The following is a 17,113-nucleotide window of genomic DNA, read 5'->3' on the forward strand; positions in this document are numbered from 1 at the left end:
CGATTGGTCTGCAGCCAGTGTTGTGCCTTATTCATCAGGGACCAACCCGGTTCGACGCCGTGTTCTGCCAGTTCTGGGGCACCCGTCATAACCACCACATAAGGTGAGGCCCCAGGTGGCAGATCGGCTGCGTGTCTAGTATCCCCCGCATTTCTAAAGGTGTTTCTATTTGCTCTTGGAACTGGGGGATTAGAAGCTAGAAATTGTGGCCCAGGTGTATTAGAGGTTGTTTTAGTTACAGTCTTATTATCTGCCACTAGATTTGACACAGGTATAATTGGGGCCTGTATGTTATCCTGTAGTCGAGTGACGGGTGTTTTATTTGTCAACTAGGACCGCGAAAAATATTAAAACTGTAATACATCAAGACCAAAGGAGCTTTATTCCCGGAAAACAGTTGAACAAACTCACTTTTCAAGCCATTGGCGCCATCGACGTGGTGGTAGATAAACAACTCCCGCTAACTTTAGTTGCCATCGATGCAGCCAAGGCTTTTGACCAGGTGAGCTGGTTATATCTTTGGGAATCTTTAAATAGTTTTGGATTCCCTAGTAACTTTGTTTCTGGTGTCAGATCTCCTTATTCTGCTCCCCGAGCGAAAATTTTAGTTAACGGTGCTCTTTCGGACTGGGTTAATATCTCCAGAGGCACCAGGCAGGGGTGTCCCTTATCACCCCTTTAGTTTAATTTATATATAGAACCTTTTGTTTGCCGGCTTAGGACCGATCCTTTAATTATACCTTTCAAAATCTCGGACCTGGTGCTAAAATTTTCCCTATATGCAGATGACCTGCTTATGTATACAACCAATCCAGCAGAGGCTATACCTAGACTGCTAGAGCAGGCCGAAGTATTCGGGGAAATCTCGGGCTACAGAATAAATAGGGACAAGACTGAGTTCATGGAGTGGAACCAGGCTAATGGAACACAAGGGACTAAATCTCGTATGAGGTATCTGGGCATTCAACTAGCTCAGAAAATAGAGGATATCCCTAAGATCAATTGGAACAGGGTCTCCAAAGAGGTTTGCAGTCTCCTCCTTCGGTGGTCAAGCCTCCCGTTGAATATATTTGATAGAGTAAACCTTATAAAAATGATTGTCTTGCCTAAGATAACTTTTTGTATTCAATTCTATCCCATTATCTTTTTGTGCTTTGAATATCTGAAAATTACAGGGAAAAATCGTCTCCTTTATCAGGAACACCAAATCGCCCAGAATTGCTTGGAAAAAGCTCAGGAGAAACTTAAATAGGGGGGTTTAGCCCTACCAGATTTACTTAATTATTGCCATGCATTTAATTTGAAAAATTTTAGAATATTGGCCAGTAAGCATGTTCCGTCCTCATTGGGCCTATTGTTTCATGCTTTACTCCACGATATTCTGCAAGGACAGGAGTTTTTTCTCTTTAAATTCGGGGACCCTAAATTTTACAAAAAAAGTCAGGCTGAAGGTCCTGGGGGCTGCATTAAAAAACTGGATTTACGTCAGGAAGAGTCTCAAAATACCGTACTACACATGCCAGGCTCCCATTTGGGACTCTCCAGGCACTCCTGCTTGTCTCAGGGATCATCTCTCTCAGCTTATGAAAACTGCAGGGATTCAATTTTGGGGTGATCTCCAGATACAAGATCTGGCCTCACATCTGAGGTGTTTTTTGGAATGCCAATGAATATTTGGGGAACTCCTAAGCCACGCCCTATACATGATGTACCCTATGTATTGATGAACGACTATTTGTCTCAGTTGACAGACAGTTTGTCTTCTATTTATCAACAGGTTCAGGACACTCTTCTAGACAGGTCGCAAAGTGAGGGCCACTTCTCATGGCCTGGAGACTACGTGGTAGTCAAGTCCTTCCAGAGAGCCAGCTCTCCAGCACCGAGGAAGAACTGGGTCCATGTGACACACTGCCGGATAGTGTTGAAAGACCTAGTGAGCCCAGCTGCGTTGGCAGATCACTGCGATATCCTGGCCACAGAGAAAGGACAAGCTACGTCATCTGAAGGACCTGAGGAAGTCTTCACGAACCACACGATCCCTGGTACATCTCAATATCAGCTGCGACCCTGGAAGAAAGACACTTTGTTGCTGAAAAAGACTGTTCGAGCCACTGTCCTGGGTGGTGATGAAGCAAAGCTTCGCATTTTGCGACGTGCTTTTGTCATGAACCTCGTTAATGTGTAATAACGTAATAAGTTGTACGTCTTACTAACGTTTATTCTATGTTTAAACGAGGTTCCCCGACGCTTGCCTATGTGTTTTACTAAAATAATTAACTCGAGTCTTTTAAAATGGCCGCTGCTTGGAAGTAAGTGTCTGCGCATGCGTCAGTCACACTCACGTGTCCTGATGTGTTCGCGGGTTTGGAGGGAAATAGTTGCGCATGCCTGTCTGGGGGTCTGACTGAGCTGAATGCCATCTTGGAGGGCCTTTCTGCGCATGCTCCTCCATCTGGGGAACTGACAACCTTGACTGGTGGAACTTGGCCAGCTGGCAGGGATGGGCAAGATGCTCCTGAGAACTGACCTGAAAACCCAGGAAAATGGAGCCATGTGTCCCTACTCTGCAACAATGTAAAATTGTCATTGTATTTCCCTGCAGTTTCTCATGGGAACCCCAATCTTGCTAGGCGGTACCCAAAGATGCAAATTAGGCATCCAAATAGTGTGTTATGATTGGTGTGTTACCCAAATCCTACCTTAGGACCAATCCAAATTGAGGGATTCTGACACTTTGCAACATTGGGGGGTGGTACACCGTCCCCAAACTGTATATCTACCCTGGGTTCACCTAGGGAAATTGTCCGACTTGTCTGGTTTAGCTGACCTGTCACTGACCCATCGTACTCAATAGGTGACTGAAGATACAGAGCGCTGCGGAGCACTCTGTCCGAAATTGACCATAGACTAAGGTTTTACTGAACCTTAAAGTGCTGGCGAAGCACTTTGCTGGGAGTTCGCTGATCCAATCGGGGTCTTGATCGATAGCTGCAGAGAGGGTGGAGCGCAGGCGTTGCTTCCAAACTGCGGGTGTGGTCCTGTCCTGAGCGGTCCTGTCCTGAGGGTTTGCTGTCCTGTCCTGAGGGTCCTGTCCTGATTCCTAATCTGAAGGTATCCTGTCCTGTCCTGGGTGTCCATTCTGCACCTGCTGTCCTTTGAGGGGTATCCTTCCTTGAGGGTTTCCTGTCCTTAACTGACCCGTGGCCAGGGTTTGGTTTTCACACCAGTCTAGGTAAATATTGCTCTAAAATTCTTTGAACTTGCACCTTTCTATTTTTCTGTCTTTGCTTCAATAAAGAGACACCTTTGCACATGTTGATTTTTCCATGCTTTTTGCCGCAACTATTGAAACGTAAAGTCAATTGCATATTTTCTTAACTTGTTCCTATGTTATCCTACCTTTTAGAAATCATATTTTGCATTGCAGTTTGTCATTTTCTGATATGGTCTAGAACGGCCTTACTTAAACTGTCTAAAGAACTTTTACCTTAAATGCATAGCGTTTCCTGTTGCATCTCATATTAGTATTTCCATGATTACCCTGACTTTATTTCTCTATAGTTATGTACTCTTCATTATTTTGATTATTGATTGTCTCATTCTTGTAAACTTAATGCTCAACGAAAACGAACTTTAGATAAAGCTTTTAAAACTTCCAGTTGTCCGTGGTCATTTTACAACAGTATTGAATGTCATTTTGAGTTGGTATTTTGCTGCCTTTCCCTTTACAGCTAGCTCCCTGATCCGTTGAGGTCATAGGTACCCGTGTCGGTGGATGGTAAGTCGGGTACGCTGAGTAATAACAGTAGGGAAATTCACACAAATTGGTAGCAGCCCGTGAAGTCACCCTGTCAATGAATAGTGTGAATTGAAAGTATATGGGCCCGAAGCCGGAAACGGCGAAATTATTGGCTGGGTGACCTCGCGCGCTCTATCAGTTTTTCTGGCTAGCAGAGGATGGTTAGGGACTAGTTGAAGGTTAGGCAGGATTAGTCAGACTAGTTAAGTCGGTAGCTGCTAGTATATCAATGCTGCTACAAAAGCGGCCATTCCGAGGGAACCGATCACTCTCTTGAAAGGTGTTGCTTTTTGAAAATTCATGAATTGTTTTATCATTGTTATTCTTGTTCTTATATTGTTATATGTATTAATCCATGCGTTTGTAAACCGTATCGTTCATTGTTGTCCGAACTCCCCGGGGAATTGAAAAGGCAAGTGGTGAATAGAATCCATTGCCTTGAGGTCGCAGGCTTAAGGAAGGTTAGGTGCAGGTTAGGATAACCGGGAAGCACTAACTAGGGTTTTTCTGAATACGTGTGTGAATAAATGTCAGTAACAAGGTTCATTGGCAAAATTCCCATAGTGGCGTAACCTAGTAAGGGTCACATCGGAAGAGTAGCAGGTTCCTCGGAGCTTGGGTGAAAGCAGAGGGGTCTGCTGGGAAACCTTAGACTCAGATATATCCCGGAGAAGTGGATGAGTTTAGGGGAATAACAGGTTCACCGATGCTAGAGTGAAGGGTAGGCGGAAGAGATCTGCCCGCAGCGCGTGAAAAGTAAATGGAAGTAGTTTACTTGCAGTAAAACAAACGCTATCCTGTCTAGACACTTGAGCACTGTGGCGAATGTGTATTCGTTGTTAAATAACCAAGCACTAGCACTTTAAAAAGAAAGAAAGTTTCCGTTACCTTGTGAAGGGAGGGAGTCAGTCGCGAAGCGCCTCTGACGTCACTCCGTGCCGCGCTGGGATTGGTAGAAGCAGCGGGCGGGTAGCGGGGCTGGAATTATAAAGGAGGGGTGAAGCGCCGGAGCGTGAGAACAGTCTCACGAAGGGGCCGCGCACCCATTGGCCGAGATTCTTTGAACGCGTGCACCTCATTGGTCGCACGGAACTGCAAGGCGCAGTCTGATTGGAGGTGACTTTGTAAACAGAGTTAAGCGTAGAAATCGTATGTGGCACTCGTATTGTCCAGAGACTAGACCCGATCCAAGAAACCAAGGGTTTGAAAGGGATCAGTGGAAAGCCAATAGATACGATATTATGTACGGAGCTAAGAGAAAAATGTCCCTTGTGAATAGGGTAAAGAATTATTTCAAAACGGACAAACCAATTAAGTCCAGAGAGGGCGTTATTGTCCCGCCACCGAATACTCCCGCCTCGTTCATGATGTTTGACCGGGGGTACAATACCTGTGTGTGGTTGGAAAATTGGGTAAAGTACACAAAAGATGACGGAATATTGGCTTTTCCGTTAGACGGTACTTTCAATGGAAGGATTTTATTTAATTTGAGAACCCGAATGAATGAATTGCATCCCCGACCGAGACTAACGCAGTATGAGGCATTAGAGGAATGGGAAATTGAGGCTTTCGAAAGGGAGAAACCCCGAATGGACAAAGGTCTGACCAAGTGGTACCCAAGGCTGAAGCAAGAGACCAGGGATAAAAAGATGAAACAGTGGAGGCAGAGCATGATTGTTGAGGGTCTGTTTCCAATGATGCCAGCAGGTACCCCTTCTATGGGAGAGAAAAAGACAGAAAAGAGTAAGCATTGGGGAGCGCCTGGAGAGTCAGACGATGAATTGTTAGATGACATCTTTACGAGAAGTCCGCCCCCTTATGATGAGGGAGCCCGACTTTCCAGTACAGGAGGGAATCCCCAGCGTCCATCTATTAAGGAGGAGGACAGATCCCTAAGTAGGGGGGGGAGGTGGTCAAGTACTGCCCTATTTTGAGAATCCTGGACCCGCGGAGGTACGAGATATATATCCTAGAGTGCCCGTGAGCCCGGAGGAAAAATATTCCCGTGAAAGAGCCTTTTTCCCCGGACCTCTTTATGAAAACGAAGAAAAGCCATTAAGTTCAGGAATGCCCTTTTTGCAGCCTCCATATGGGGAGGAGCGCAGGTCATTTGGCACAGGAACTTTGTTCCCAAAACCAAATTATGGTGGGGGACCGAGTGAAACGCATCCTACTGCCCCGAGTTTTACCCCTCACCTGACCCCACAGATAATACCTGACCGAACCTTAGGAAGAGTACTAGATGAAAGGGAGCAAGAGGCCATAGCTAGACAGAGGACAGAAATAATTCAGAAGATCTCCCAGTTAAATGCCAGTCCTGAGGCTTTGACTATTCCGGTAACAATCGGACCAGTGGTTCCGTTGTATGGGAATAATCAAGGAAGTCCAAACCCTCCAGTTATGAACCCAATCATGGCCCCGCCGAGGCAGGAGCCCCTACTGATAGACGATCAGTCCAGTGAGTGCGAGTCCGAAGTTGTGTTCTTGGACCTGCCAAACAAACAGACCGGGAAGGGAGTGCAGAAGAGGCATAATCCTTTTATTGTGAAAGAGATAAAATTAGAATCCACGTCAGGTACTAGGAGTGTTTCCTTGGTGACTCCGGAAGAAATTGAAAATTGGAGTCGTGAATTAGAGAAACAGACTCCGCAGACGAAACCTTTAGACCTCTACAAACTGAGGGTAGAAATAGAGGAATTAATGGCAGGAAATGTGGGATTAGACAGATTAAATACCTACTCTGAAGAAGAGTTGCTGTTTATGTGTAAAAGCCTTACCAGAAGTACCAGAGTGCTCCACGAAAAACTGACAGACACTGCAGCTAGTATGGGGGTAGATATTTCAAGATCCAAGCCCTTACAAAAGCCTTACAGAGCTGAATTCTCAGACAAGGATATAGAGAACTTGAATGTGTCAGGGAAAAAGTTGCAGATTAAAGAGTTGATTGCAGTTTTGCAGAAATGGGGAGACGTGGAAAAATGGAGAAGCAGGTGGGCACGAAAGAAAGATGAGGCTCGATCCAGGCAAGCCACCCCTGAGTTCCCTTTGAGAGAGGTAGACAAGCCCGAAACGTTATGCCCCATGCGTGAAGTACCAGGTGGGAGGTATGTGCACGTTCCATGGTCCAGACAGGATATTGTGTCCTTTACTAACGATTTCCCGAAACTGCGCGAAAAGCCAGTTGACTGGTACCGGCAGGTGGAAAGGTTCGTAAAGGTGCAAAAATGCCTATGGAAAGACCTGGATGGATTTTTCGACATTGTGGTCCCGGTAGATCTATGGACCGAGTGTAAAATTGCCATAGGCTGGCCTAGTGAGGAGTACCCGAGGGACTCTAACACAGGGGAGCCGTCGATTGAAGTGATGAAAAAATACGAACAAGTAATGTTGCATTTGAAAAATAAGGTGCCCGCAAAAGAACCTGATTGGACCAGGATAGATAGAACTACACAGGAGAGAGACGAGACAGTGCACTCCTATTATGAAAGGCTGTTGCAGGTGTTTAAAACGTACAGTGGTATAGATAACATCGAGATGAAGGATATGACGCACTTCATTTACAGGTTTGTAAACGGTTTAAGGCCTGAAATTTGTCAGTGGATAAAAGATAACAAAATTTGTTGGCACTCCAAAAAGATAGATGAGGTCCTGCGGTACGCAAAGTACTGCGAGGACGAGATGGCAGAAAAGAAAAAGGCACTCAAGGAAAAGGTCATGTGGGCTCAGGTGAAGCTCGCAGAACAGCAGGAAAAACAGTTGAGTAATATGGTCAAAAACACTCAGAACCTAAGTTCTGGGGGTGGCGGAGGAGGTAAGCCCCGGCCCAAAATGAGCAGGGAGGAAGCTATGAAGAAATTTCCCTGTCACCAGTGCGGAGAAATTGGACACTGGCGTAACGAGTGTCCTTATTTGCCTGACGATAACCCCAAAACACCTGATTTAACTCCACAGACGCAGAAAGAAAGACCAAGAAAGACTCAACCACAGGTAAAAACGGTTCAGGTGCCCCGAGCTCCTAAGCAAGTACATAAGGGAAAAGGAACAGAGGGTGATGAAATAGAAGTCTGGGAAAGCAATGAGAACAGAAATGCAGCAACTTCGCAGTATCTGTTGAACGATACCTTCCTTTGTGATGACCAGTACTGACGGGGCCTGAGAGGGGAGGACGAGGAGTGCGTACTTGGCGCCTCCTTGCCGGTAGACCAGTCCGGACCATACATTGAAGGAAAGGTTGACGGAAATGATGTCACTTTTCTGTTGGACACTGGCGCTACCCGTTCTACTGTGAGAACAGTGGACGTTCCAAACCTACCCCTCTCGGGAGAAGCCATCCAAGTAGTGGGTGTATCTAATCAATTGATTAGTACTCCTGTTACCAAGCCCATGGAGATCTCAATTGGAAACTTTAAGGAAATGCATAGATTTGTCGTTTGTGACACCAGTCCAGTGAACTTACTGGGACGTGATTTGTTGTGCAAAATGAACTGTACCATCTTTTGCACACCAAAGGGTGTTGAAATTCAGACCCCAGACGAAGACGGCATTTATAAATTAATGTTAATCAGACCTGACTCAGAAATTAAACGAATGACCATGCAGGATTTGCCCCAAGAACTCCAAGAAGCAGTGAAGCCAGAGGTATGGGACTTTACTGGGAAAGATGTAGGGTTAATGAAAAACGTGGACCCCATACAGATAGCAATCAAGGACAATGCGGTATACCCCAATACTAAACCCTACAGAATGAATGCAGAAGTGAGAGCTGGTGTTACCCTGGAAATACAGAAATTGCTGGAAGGAAACATCATACAGGAAGTAATGAGTAGCCCATGCAATTCCCCGATTATGGGCATCAAGAAGCCTAGTGGCAAGTACAGAGTAGTGCAGGACCTACGAAAAGTCAACAAGATAGTGGTCCCCTGCTGCCCTATTGTCCCGAACCCAGCAGTGATTCTGTATCAGATTCCCTGGGATGCTGAGTGGTTCACTGTGATAGACCTGTGTCATGCATTCTTTTCCATTCCCTTGCATCCAGATAGCAAATTTCTTTTCTCATTTGCCTTCAATGGTCACGTGTATGTCTGGAACAGGGTCCCTCAAGGGTACACAGAGAGCCCCTCTATCTTTAATCAGATCTTGAGAAAATGTTTGGAAACTTTGGTCTTACCTGGGAACTCTGTCCTAGTGCAATACATAGACGACCTCTTGGTGGCGTCTAAAAGTCATAGGGATTGTGTGATTGACACCATTGCCCTACTGAATCACCTGAGTGAAAAGGGACATAAAGTGGCCCCTGACAAATTACAGTTTTGTGCAAAATCAGTGAAATATCTGGGGCACCAGATAGAGAAAGGGGTCAGGAAAGTAACATCAGAAAGAGTGAGAATAATTCAAAAGATGCAGTTACCCCGTACTCAGAAAGAGATCAGAATGTTCCTGGGAGTGATAGGATACTGCAGACAGTGGATTCTGGGATTTGCAGTCCTAGCTAGGCCCTTGATAAAAATGACCAAGAGAGGAACACCAGATATTGTAGAATGGGATGATGAAAGCTTAACAGCCTTCACCAAACTGCGAGATTGTCTGTGTACAGCCCCTGCATTAGGAATGCCAGACTATTCCAAAGAGTTTGTCCTATTCTGTGACACTCGCGATAATTGCGCGTTATCAGTCCTGACACAAGATCATGGCACAACGAGAAGGCCTGTGGCATATTTCTCTGCCACCCTGGATCCAGTGGCTGCTGAATTACCAGGTTGTCTGAAAGCAGTAGCTGCTACCTGCGCAAGTTTAGAGCAGAGTGAGTCCATTGTCATGGGACATCCGGTAACTGTGTATGTCCCACATGGAGTGGTAATTTTACTGACCAGAACAAAGACTCAGTATCTCACCCCTAGTCGGCTGACTAAATACGAGAGGATTCTTGTGGGTGCTGCAAATGTAAACATTGTTAGGTGCAGTATTTTGAACCCTGCCACTTTACTCCCCGACCCAATGGATATGGAAGGTGGGGTGGATGATGAGCATGATTGCATTGATTTAACAGAATTCAATACCAAGCCACGTCCAGACATTAAAGAAACACCATTGCCTGTGCATGACAAGGAATTATTTGTGGATGGTTCATGTCTAAGACATGAACAAGGAGGCCTGAGTGCTGCCTATGCGGTAGTCTCCTTAACAAAAATTGAAGAAGCAGGTTATCTATTTGACATAAAGTCTGCACAAGTAGCCGAATTGATTGCTATGATAAAAGCTTGCAAAATTGGGAAAAACCTACGCATAACAGTGTATACTGACAGTCAGTACTGTTATGGGGTTGTGCATGACTTTGGCCAGTTGTGGCTACAGAGGGAGTTCCTGACTTCCTCAGGTACCCCAATTCGAAATGGAAAAGTCGTTCAAGACCTTTTAGAGGCAATCCAGTTACCAAAGGAACTGGCAGTGGTGAAGTGTGTTGCTCATAAGAAGAGTATGGACACTGTATCACTGGGAAATGATTTTGCTGATCGAGTGGCCCAATGGTGCGCCAGAGATCGGTATATCGTAAATCCAAAACGAGGGGGGCCAGGAACCAGCTGCCAACTTCAGGTGTTTGAAGAAGTGCCTACATGGGATGAAGTGAAAGAGTGGCAGCAGGCGGCACCTTGGCAAGAGAGAGAGAAATGGAAGGAAGATGGGTGTAGACCAAGACGTGTGGATGGTGTCATCTTAGGTCCAACTGGTATGCCTGTGTTACCTAGACACTTACTTAGCACAATGGCGAGGTTGATACATGAAGGATCACACATTGGTAGGGACGCCATGATTCTAGTGTTCCAACAGACTTGGTACAGTAAAAAGTTCAGGAAAGTAGCAGAGTCCCTCTGCCAGAGGTGCCTGTCATGTCAAAAGATGAACCCAGGGAAGAAAACTGTGGTGGAACTGGGGAAAATTGGGAGGTCCGGGGGTCCCTTTGTGAGAATACAGGTTGATTTCATCACCATGCCCCGTTGTGAAGGGAAGCGATATGTCCTTGTCATGGTCTGTTTATTTTCAAAGTGGGTGGAAGTTTTCCCTACTCCCCAAAATGACGCAAAAACAGTAGCTAAGTGTTTACTAAAGGAACTGATACCTAGGTTCGGGGTTCCAGTCACTATTGAATCAGATCAAGGCTCACATTTTCAGAATGAGGTGATCGCCGAACTCTGTAAGGCCTTTGGAATATCACAAAAGCTTCACTGTGCATACCGTCCAGAGGCTTCTGGAATAGTGGAACAAATAAATGGAACTATCAAAAACAGACTAGCAAAACTGTGTGATGCATCTAAGATGACCTGGGTGAAGGCCCTGCCCCTGGTCCTGATGGGACTCAGAAGTGTTCCTGACCGCAAGACAGGCCTAAGTCCCCATGAAATCATTATGGGAAGAGTGATGAGACAAGCATGGGTGCCAGGAAGCAAACTGTTGAGTATTACTGATGATTTGGTGCTTGAATACTGCAAGAGATTGGGTGACCAAGTGCGTTCTATCTCTCGCCAGATCGGAGAAGACGCCATCCTCAATCCAACGACTCCCCTCCACAAACTGGTCCCGGGGGACTGGGTGAAGATAAAGAAACATACTCGGAAGAGCTGCCTGGAGCCAAGGTGGGGAGAGAAACGTCAGGTGATCCTGGTAACTACCACAGCAGTAAAGTGTGCAGGGGTTCCACGCTGGGTACACGCCAGCCACACCCAGAAGGTATTACCAGACGAGGAGCCTGAAGAAGAAGGGCGTCCAGCGGAGGACTCTGCAGGAGCCAGACCAGAAGTAGCTGACGACGTACAGCCCAGTACCAGTCGAGCTGCAGAATCAGCAGATGTTGGCCCAAGAATAGTTGATAACGAACTACCAGGAGCCCAGCCTGCTGAAGGGGTCCAAGAAGCTGAGCCAGAAGTAGCTGAAGACGAGCTGCCGAGCATATGGCCAGAGGAGTGGATACCATTGATTGATCTCACTGAAGACCCCATTCGAACAAGTGAGCGACTTTGGGAAGGTAGAGAGTGGAATAGAGAGGAAAAGAAAGGCACAGGCGAAGAACCTCAGGATCTTGAGATTCACATCAAAACTGAGGAAGGAGAAGGTCAGACAGGGACAGAACAAGTGATTGATACAGAACAGGTGATTGATACTCCTCCACTGACTCCTGATGTCGGGAAGGGACAGACTAGACATAGCGTAATAGTTCGAGCAGAAGAAAGTCCAGAGATCGAAGTGCTTGAACAGGATCAGATAGGATTAGAAGAACGTGTTCAGGAAACAGAAACAGAGACATTTGAAGACCAAACGCAAAACTGTCCTGAACGAGGCCAGATTAGTAACCAGGCAGAAGAAATAGATGCTAGCCCTGGAAACAGTCAGATAGAAGAGGAAGAAACTGAAACAGAATTGCCACAAACTAAGGAGAACAAGAGGGCCAGAGAAGAAAACGAAGTCCAAGTACCAACTAAAAGACTTAAGAAAAGAAAGCACATTGAGCCTGGATACATAAAGAAATTGAGACTGAGAATAAAAACAGTAGAAGAAAAACGTGCAGAAGAAAGGAGAAGTGCTCGCATAGCAGAACAACCAGAAGACACTTCCAAAAGAAGGAGTGATCGAATAAAGAGACAAAACAAAAAGTACAAGTCACCTGAATGGACACTTGTGTTGGAAGAATTTGAAGATCTTGATCTAACTGACGAGAGCGACGGAGAACCAGTCGCTGAGTATTCTGCCGAAGAAGAAGACGAGCCACCGTGAATTTGCACAAAGTAAGCTACTGGTGTAAAGACACAAAGAGGGGTCGAGAAACTTCTTCTGAGCCAAAATGTCTGATTCAAACGTGAATGGTAGACCTAGTTGCAGTCCTTGCAAAACATGCTGCAAGGTATGTGTATGTAGTATAGTTATACTGATATTACTCTGGATAGGACTAACAGTTTTCATTCCTTTTGCGGTGAGCAAAAATACTAATATTGTCCCTACTGAAATTGTAAATACTGACAGTGAGGAGCTGACAACACAGAGTGTAGCCAGACATGAGAGAGCACTGAGACAAACAAAACAAGACTTAGAAGCATCAGATGAGGGAGAACTACATTATCATGGAATTAAAAATAAGACGCGCTTAAATGTTTTCGCAAACTTGTTAATACACTATGTAGAGACTATGGAAATTGAAGATTGCTATGTCTGCATGAAGCTACCTACCTCTGTAGCTGAAGGCGTGACATACCATCACTTGCCGCTGACATACGGAATCTCCTGTTGCATTTTAGCTAGTTTATTTTACAAAAGAGGACCGTCACAGTACTATTATTCTAATAATGACGTGATCTTTTCTGAGCTTCCTATACGTGGGAACTTGAATCCTGTACATACCAAAAGCGACGTAATACGATATATGGGAGACTATTTCCTGACTATTGGTGATATTGACATAGGTGACGCACACAGAGATAACTTGACTTGTTCTTTGCGTGAGCAGGAAAAGATGTTCCTGAACATGGCAGAGAAAAGGAGAATTAAAATACAAAAGAAAGCAAATGACGAAAGTCAGAAAAGACCAAGGTGGGCAGAGAACATGGAAGGCACCTCAACTGGTGGGGCGGGTCCTGCTCTGTTGCTGGATTTTGAAAAGAAAGGCAAGCTATGTCTTCACCGCGAGAAGACTAGCTATTATAATAACATTTTCATTGGTTCCAGTGAATGCGAACATAATTACAAGGTAATTGGAGGTTGGGGTTTCAAAAATGGGTCAGAGCCTGTGTTTCCTGGAATTTATTATATCTGTGGGGACAAGGCTTATTTCAAATTGCCGGATCACTGGTATGGAAGTTGCTATTTTGGCATTGTCTTCCCGAAAATATACCATGTGAATGGAGTTGCTGGAAGCAGTGAAAATACTAATGGCTTAGTGCGTAGTAAAAGAGAAAGCATAGGTGAAATAATGGGTAGTATTTTCAGTGCACTGATACCTGGAGTGGGAGTGGTTCTGAACACTCACAGAATTTGTAAATTGTCCACTATAGTGGATGCGTTGTCTACTGACACAGCTCATGGATTTCTGCTGGTCAATACCGAAATGGTTGCGATCAGATCAATGGTTTTGCAGAACAGACTTGCTCTTGATACCTTATTAGCAAAAGAGGGCGGAGTCTGCCGGATGTTGAAGGCGCAACATTGTTGCACTTATATTCCGGACAAAAGTGTGCAGCTCAAAAGATACGTGAAAAACATTACTAATTTGGAAAGGGAACTCAAACCACTCGAGGTTGACAGTGCCTGGAAGAGACTGGTAGATGGTCTCTCAAATGTAGGTCATTGGTTTGCTAGCCTAGGTAAAAGCTTATTGTTTAAGATACTGATGCCAATTGGAATTATAGGTCTTATCCTATTTTTCATATTTGCCTGTTGCAAATGTCGCAAGCACACCGGAAAGCATCAAGTGAATGCCAGAGGAGTGAAACGAAGTGTGGATGAGCTTGAATTAGAGGAAATGAATAATCAGATATACAAAAGGGTGAAAAATTCTCACCCTACTAAAGATGAGGAGGAAAAATTGAGCAAATTGTTGGAAGAGATAGAGATGTATAAGGTGTGAGAAGTTGGCATCTGGTTCCATATATTTTTGTGATGATAGTAAATATCATCAAAGAGGGGATTGATGAAGCTTCGCATTTTGCGATGTGCTTTTGTCATGAACCTCGTTAATGTGTAATAACGTAATAAGTTGTACGTCTTACTAACGTTTATTCTATGTTTAAACGAGGTTCCCCGACGCTTGCCTATGTGTTTTACTAAAATAATTCACTCGAGTCTTTTAAAATGGCCGCTGCTTGGAAGTAAGTGTCTGCGCATGCGTCAGTCACACTCACGTGTCCTGATGTGTTCGCGGGTTTGGAGGGAAATAGTTGCGCATGCGTAATGCATAGCTTTGCCAGTAACGTGGTACTGCTCGTGCCACTGCTCTTGTGTACGTATACATGTAGCTAACATTTAGACTGCTTAAGTATATTTTATAGTGATAAGTTGAAAGTACAAACCCTGTGATGTGTTTTCATAATGTTATTTCTATGTATTAATTTGTTCTCGCTTACTTTTCATGTACCGCGGGGAATGGGGGTCTGACTGAGCTGAATGCCATCTTGGAGGGCCTTTCTGCGCATGCTCCTCCATCTGGGGAACTGACAACCTTGACTGGTGGAACTTGGCCAGCTGGCAGGGATGGGCAAGATGCTCCTGAGAACTGACCTGAAAACCCAGGAAAATGGAGCCATGTGTCCCTACTCTGCAACAATGTAAAATTGTCATTGTATTTCCCTGCAGTTTCTCATGGGAACCCCAATCTTGCTAGGTGGTACCCAAAGATGCAAATTAGGCATCCAAATAGTGTGTTATGATTGGTGTGTTACCCAAATCCTACCTTAGGACCAATCCAAATTGAGGGATTCTGACACTTTGCAACATTGGGGGGTGGTACACCGTCCCCAAACTGTATATCTACCCTGGGTTCACCTAGGGAAATTGTCCGACTTGTCTGGTTTAGCTGACCTGTCACTGACCCATCGTACTCAATAGGTGACTGAAAATACAGAGCGCTGCGGAGCACTCTGTCCGAAATTGACCATAGACTAAGGTTTTACTGAACCTTAAAGTGCTGGCGAAGCACTTTGCTGGGAGTTCGCTGATCCAATCGGGGTCTTGATCGATAGCTGCAGAGAGGGTGGAGCGCAGGCGTTGCTTCCAAACTACGGGTGTGGTCCTGTCCTGAGCGGTCCTGTCCTGAGGGTTTGCTGTCCTGTCCTGATTCCTAATCTGAAGGTATCCTGTCCTGTCCTGGGTGTCCATTCTGCACCTGCTGTCCTTTGAGGGGTATCCTTCCTTGAGGGTTTCCTGTCCTTAACTGACCCGTGGCCAGGGTTTGGTTTTCACACCAGTCTAGGTAAATATTGCTCTAAAATTCTTTGAACTTGCACCTTTCTATTTTTCTGTCTTTGCTTCAATAAAGAGACACCTTTGCACATGTTGATTTTTCCATGCTTTTTGCCGCAACTATTGAAACGTAAAGTCAATTGCATATTTTCTTAACTTGTTCCTATGTTATCCTACCTTTTAGAAATCATATTTTGCATTGCAGTTTGTCATTTTCTGATATGGTCTAGAACGGCCTTACTTAAACTGTCTAAAGAACTTTTACCTTAAATGCATAGCGTTTCCTGTTGCATCTCATATTAGTATTTCCATGATTACCCTGACTTTATTTCTCTATAGTTATGTACTCTTCATTATTTTGATTATTGATTGTCTCATTCTTGTAAACTTAATGCTCAACAAAAACGAACTTTAGATAAAGCTTTTAAAACTTCCAGTTGTCCGTGGTCATTTTACAACAGTATTGAATGTCATTTTGAGTTGGTATTTTGCTGCCTTTCCCTTTACAGCTAGCTCCCTGATCCGTTGAGGTCATAGGTACCCGTGTCGGTGGATGGTAAGTCGGGTACGCTGAGTAATAGCAGTAGGGAAATTCACACAAATTGGTAGCAGCCCGTGAAGTCACCCTGTCAATGAATAGTGTGAATTGAAAGTATATGGGCCCGAAGCCGGAAACGGCGAAATTATTGGCTGGGTAACCTCGCGCGCTCTATCAGTGGTTAAAGACTGATTTTAAAGGGGGGTAGCCTTTTAGTGACTGCTCGTCTCAGTGTTAGTGAGGAAACCAACATCTGCCCAGGACCTTAGGGCACCATCTGTTTTATTGTTCAATGACGAGATGAACATGCCTAAGGAGAAGAAGCAAACTGCTGCAAGAGTCTGTGATCAAAAGAGTATGTCCATTATTGGACTCACTTGGATTGTTGTTATTATTGCTATAATAACATTGGATGTAGAGGGAGTAGCTCCTACTCGAAATCTACTGATTGGTACTACTCCTGCCCCCATTGAAGATCACTACTTCACTCTTCTTTATCATGAGCAGAAGCACAGACTGTCCTACCTCAATAACACTTTCATTCAGATGTTGCATCATACACACAGTGCTACAAATGTTACCAACTGCTGGGTATGTGTAATGATGCCAGCTCAACAGAAAAAGGGAGGAACGCCTTTTATTCCCTTGCCGTTTTCACATATTGGCTCCTGCAGAGCCTGGTTTGCATTGTTGTGGGTTTCTGAAGTTGCTAACGGTACTTATGCTGCTGTAGGAAGACTAAACACTCCAAGGGCGGTATGCGCCCGTCTGTGGCAGGCTAATGCTGGGCTGGGCCACCCCTCCTGGCTCCTGCAGAAACATCTTACCGGTAAGAAGAC

The 17,113-nt window shown here is 44.9% G+C and overlaps 1 protein-coding gene across 1 annotated transcript in view; it reads right to left on the reverse strand.

Annotated features, from left to right (window-relative positions):
- The window catches only part of LOC144762194 (ATP-binding cassette sub-family C member 10-like), a 681,473-nt gene that overhangs the window by 552,010 nt on the left and 112,350 nt on the right, over positions 1 to 17,113 (reverse strand).

The sequence above is a fragment of the Lissotriton helveticus genome, chromosome 6, assembly GCF_964261635.1.
Source record: "Lissotriton helveticus chromosome 6, aLisHel1.1, whole genome shotgun sequence".
Lineage (NCBI taxonomy): Eukaryota > Metazoa > Chordata > Amphibia > Caudata > Salamandridae > Lissotriton > Lissotriton helveticus.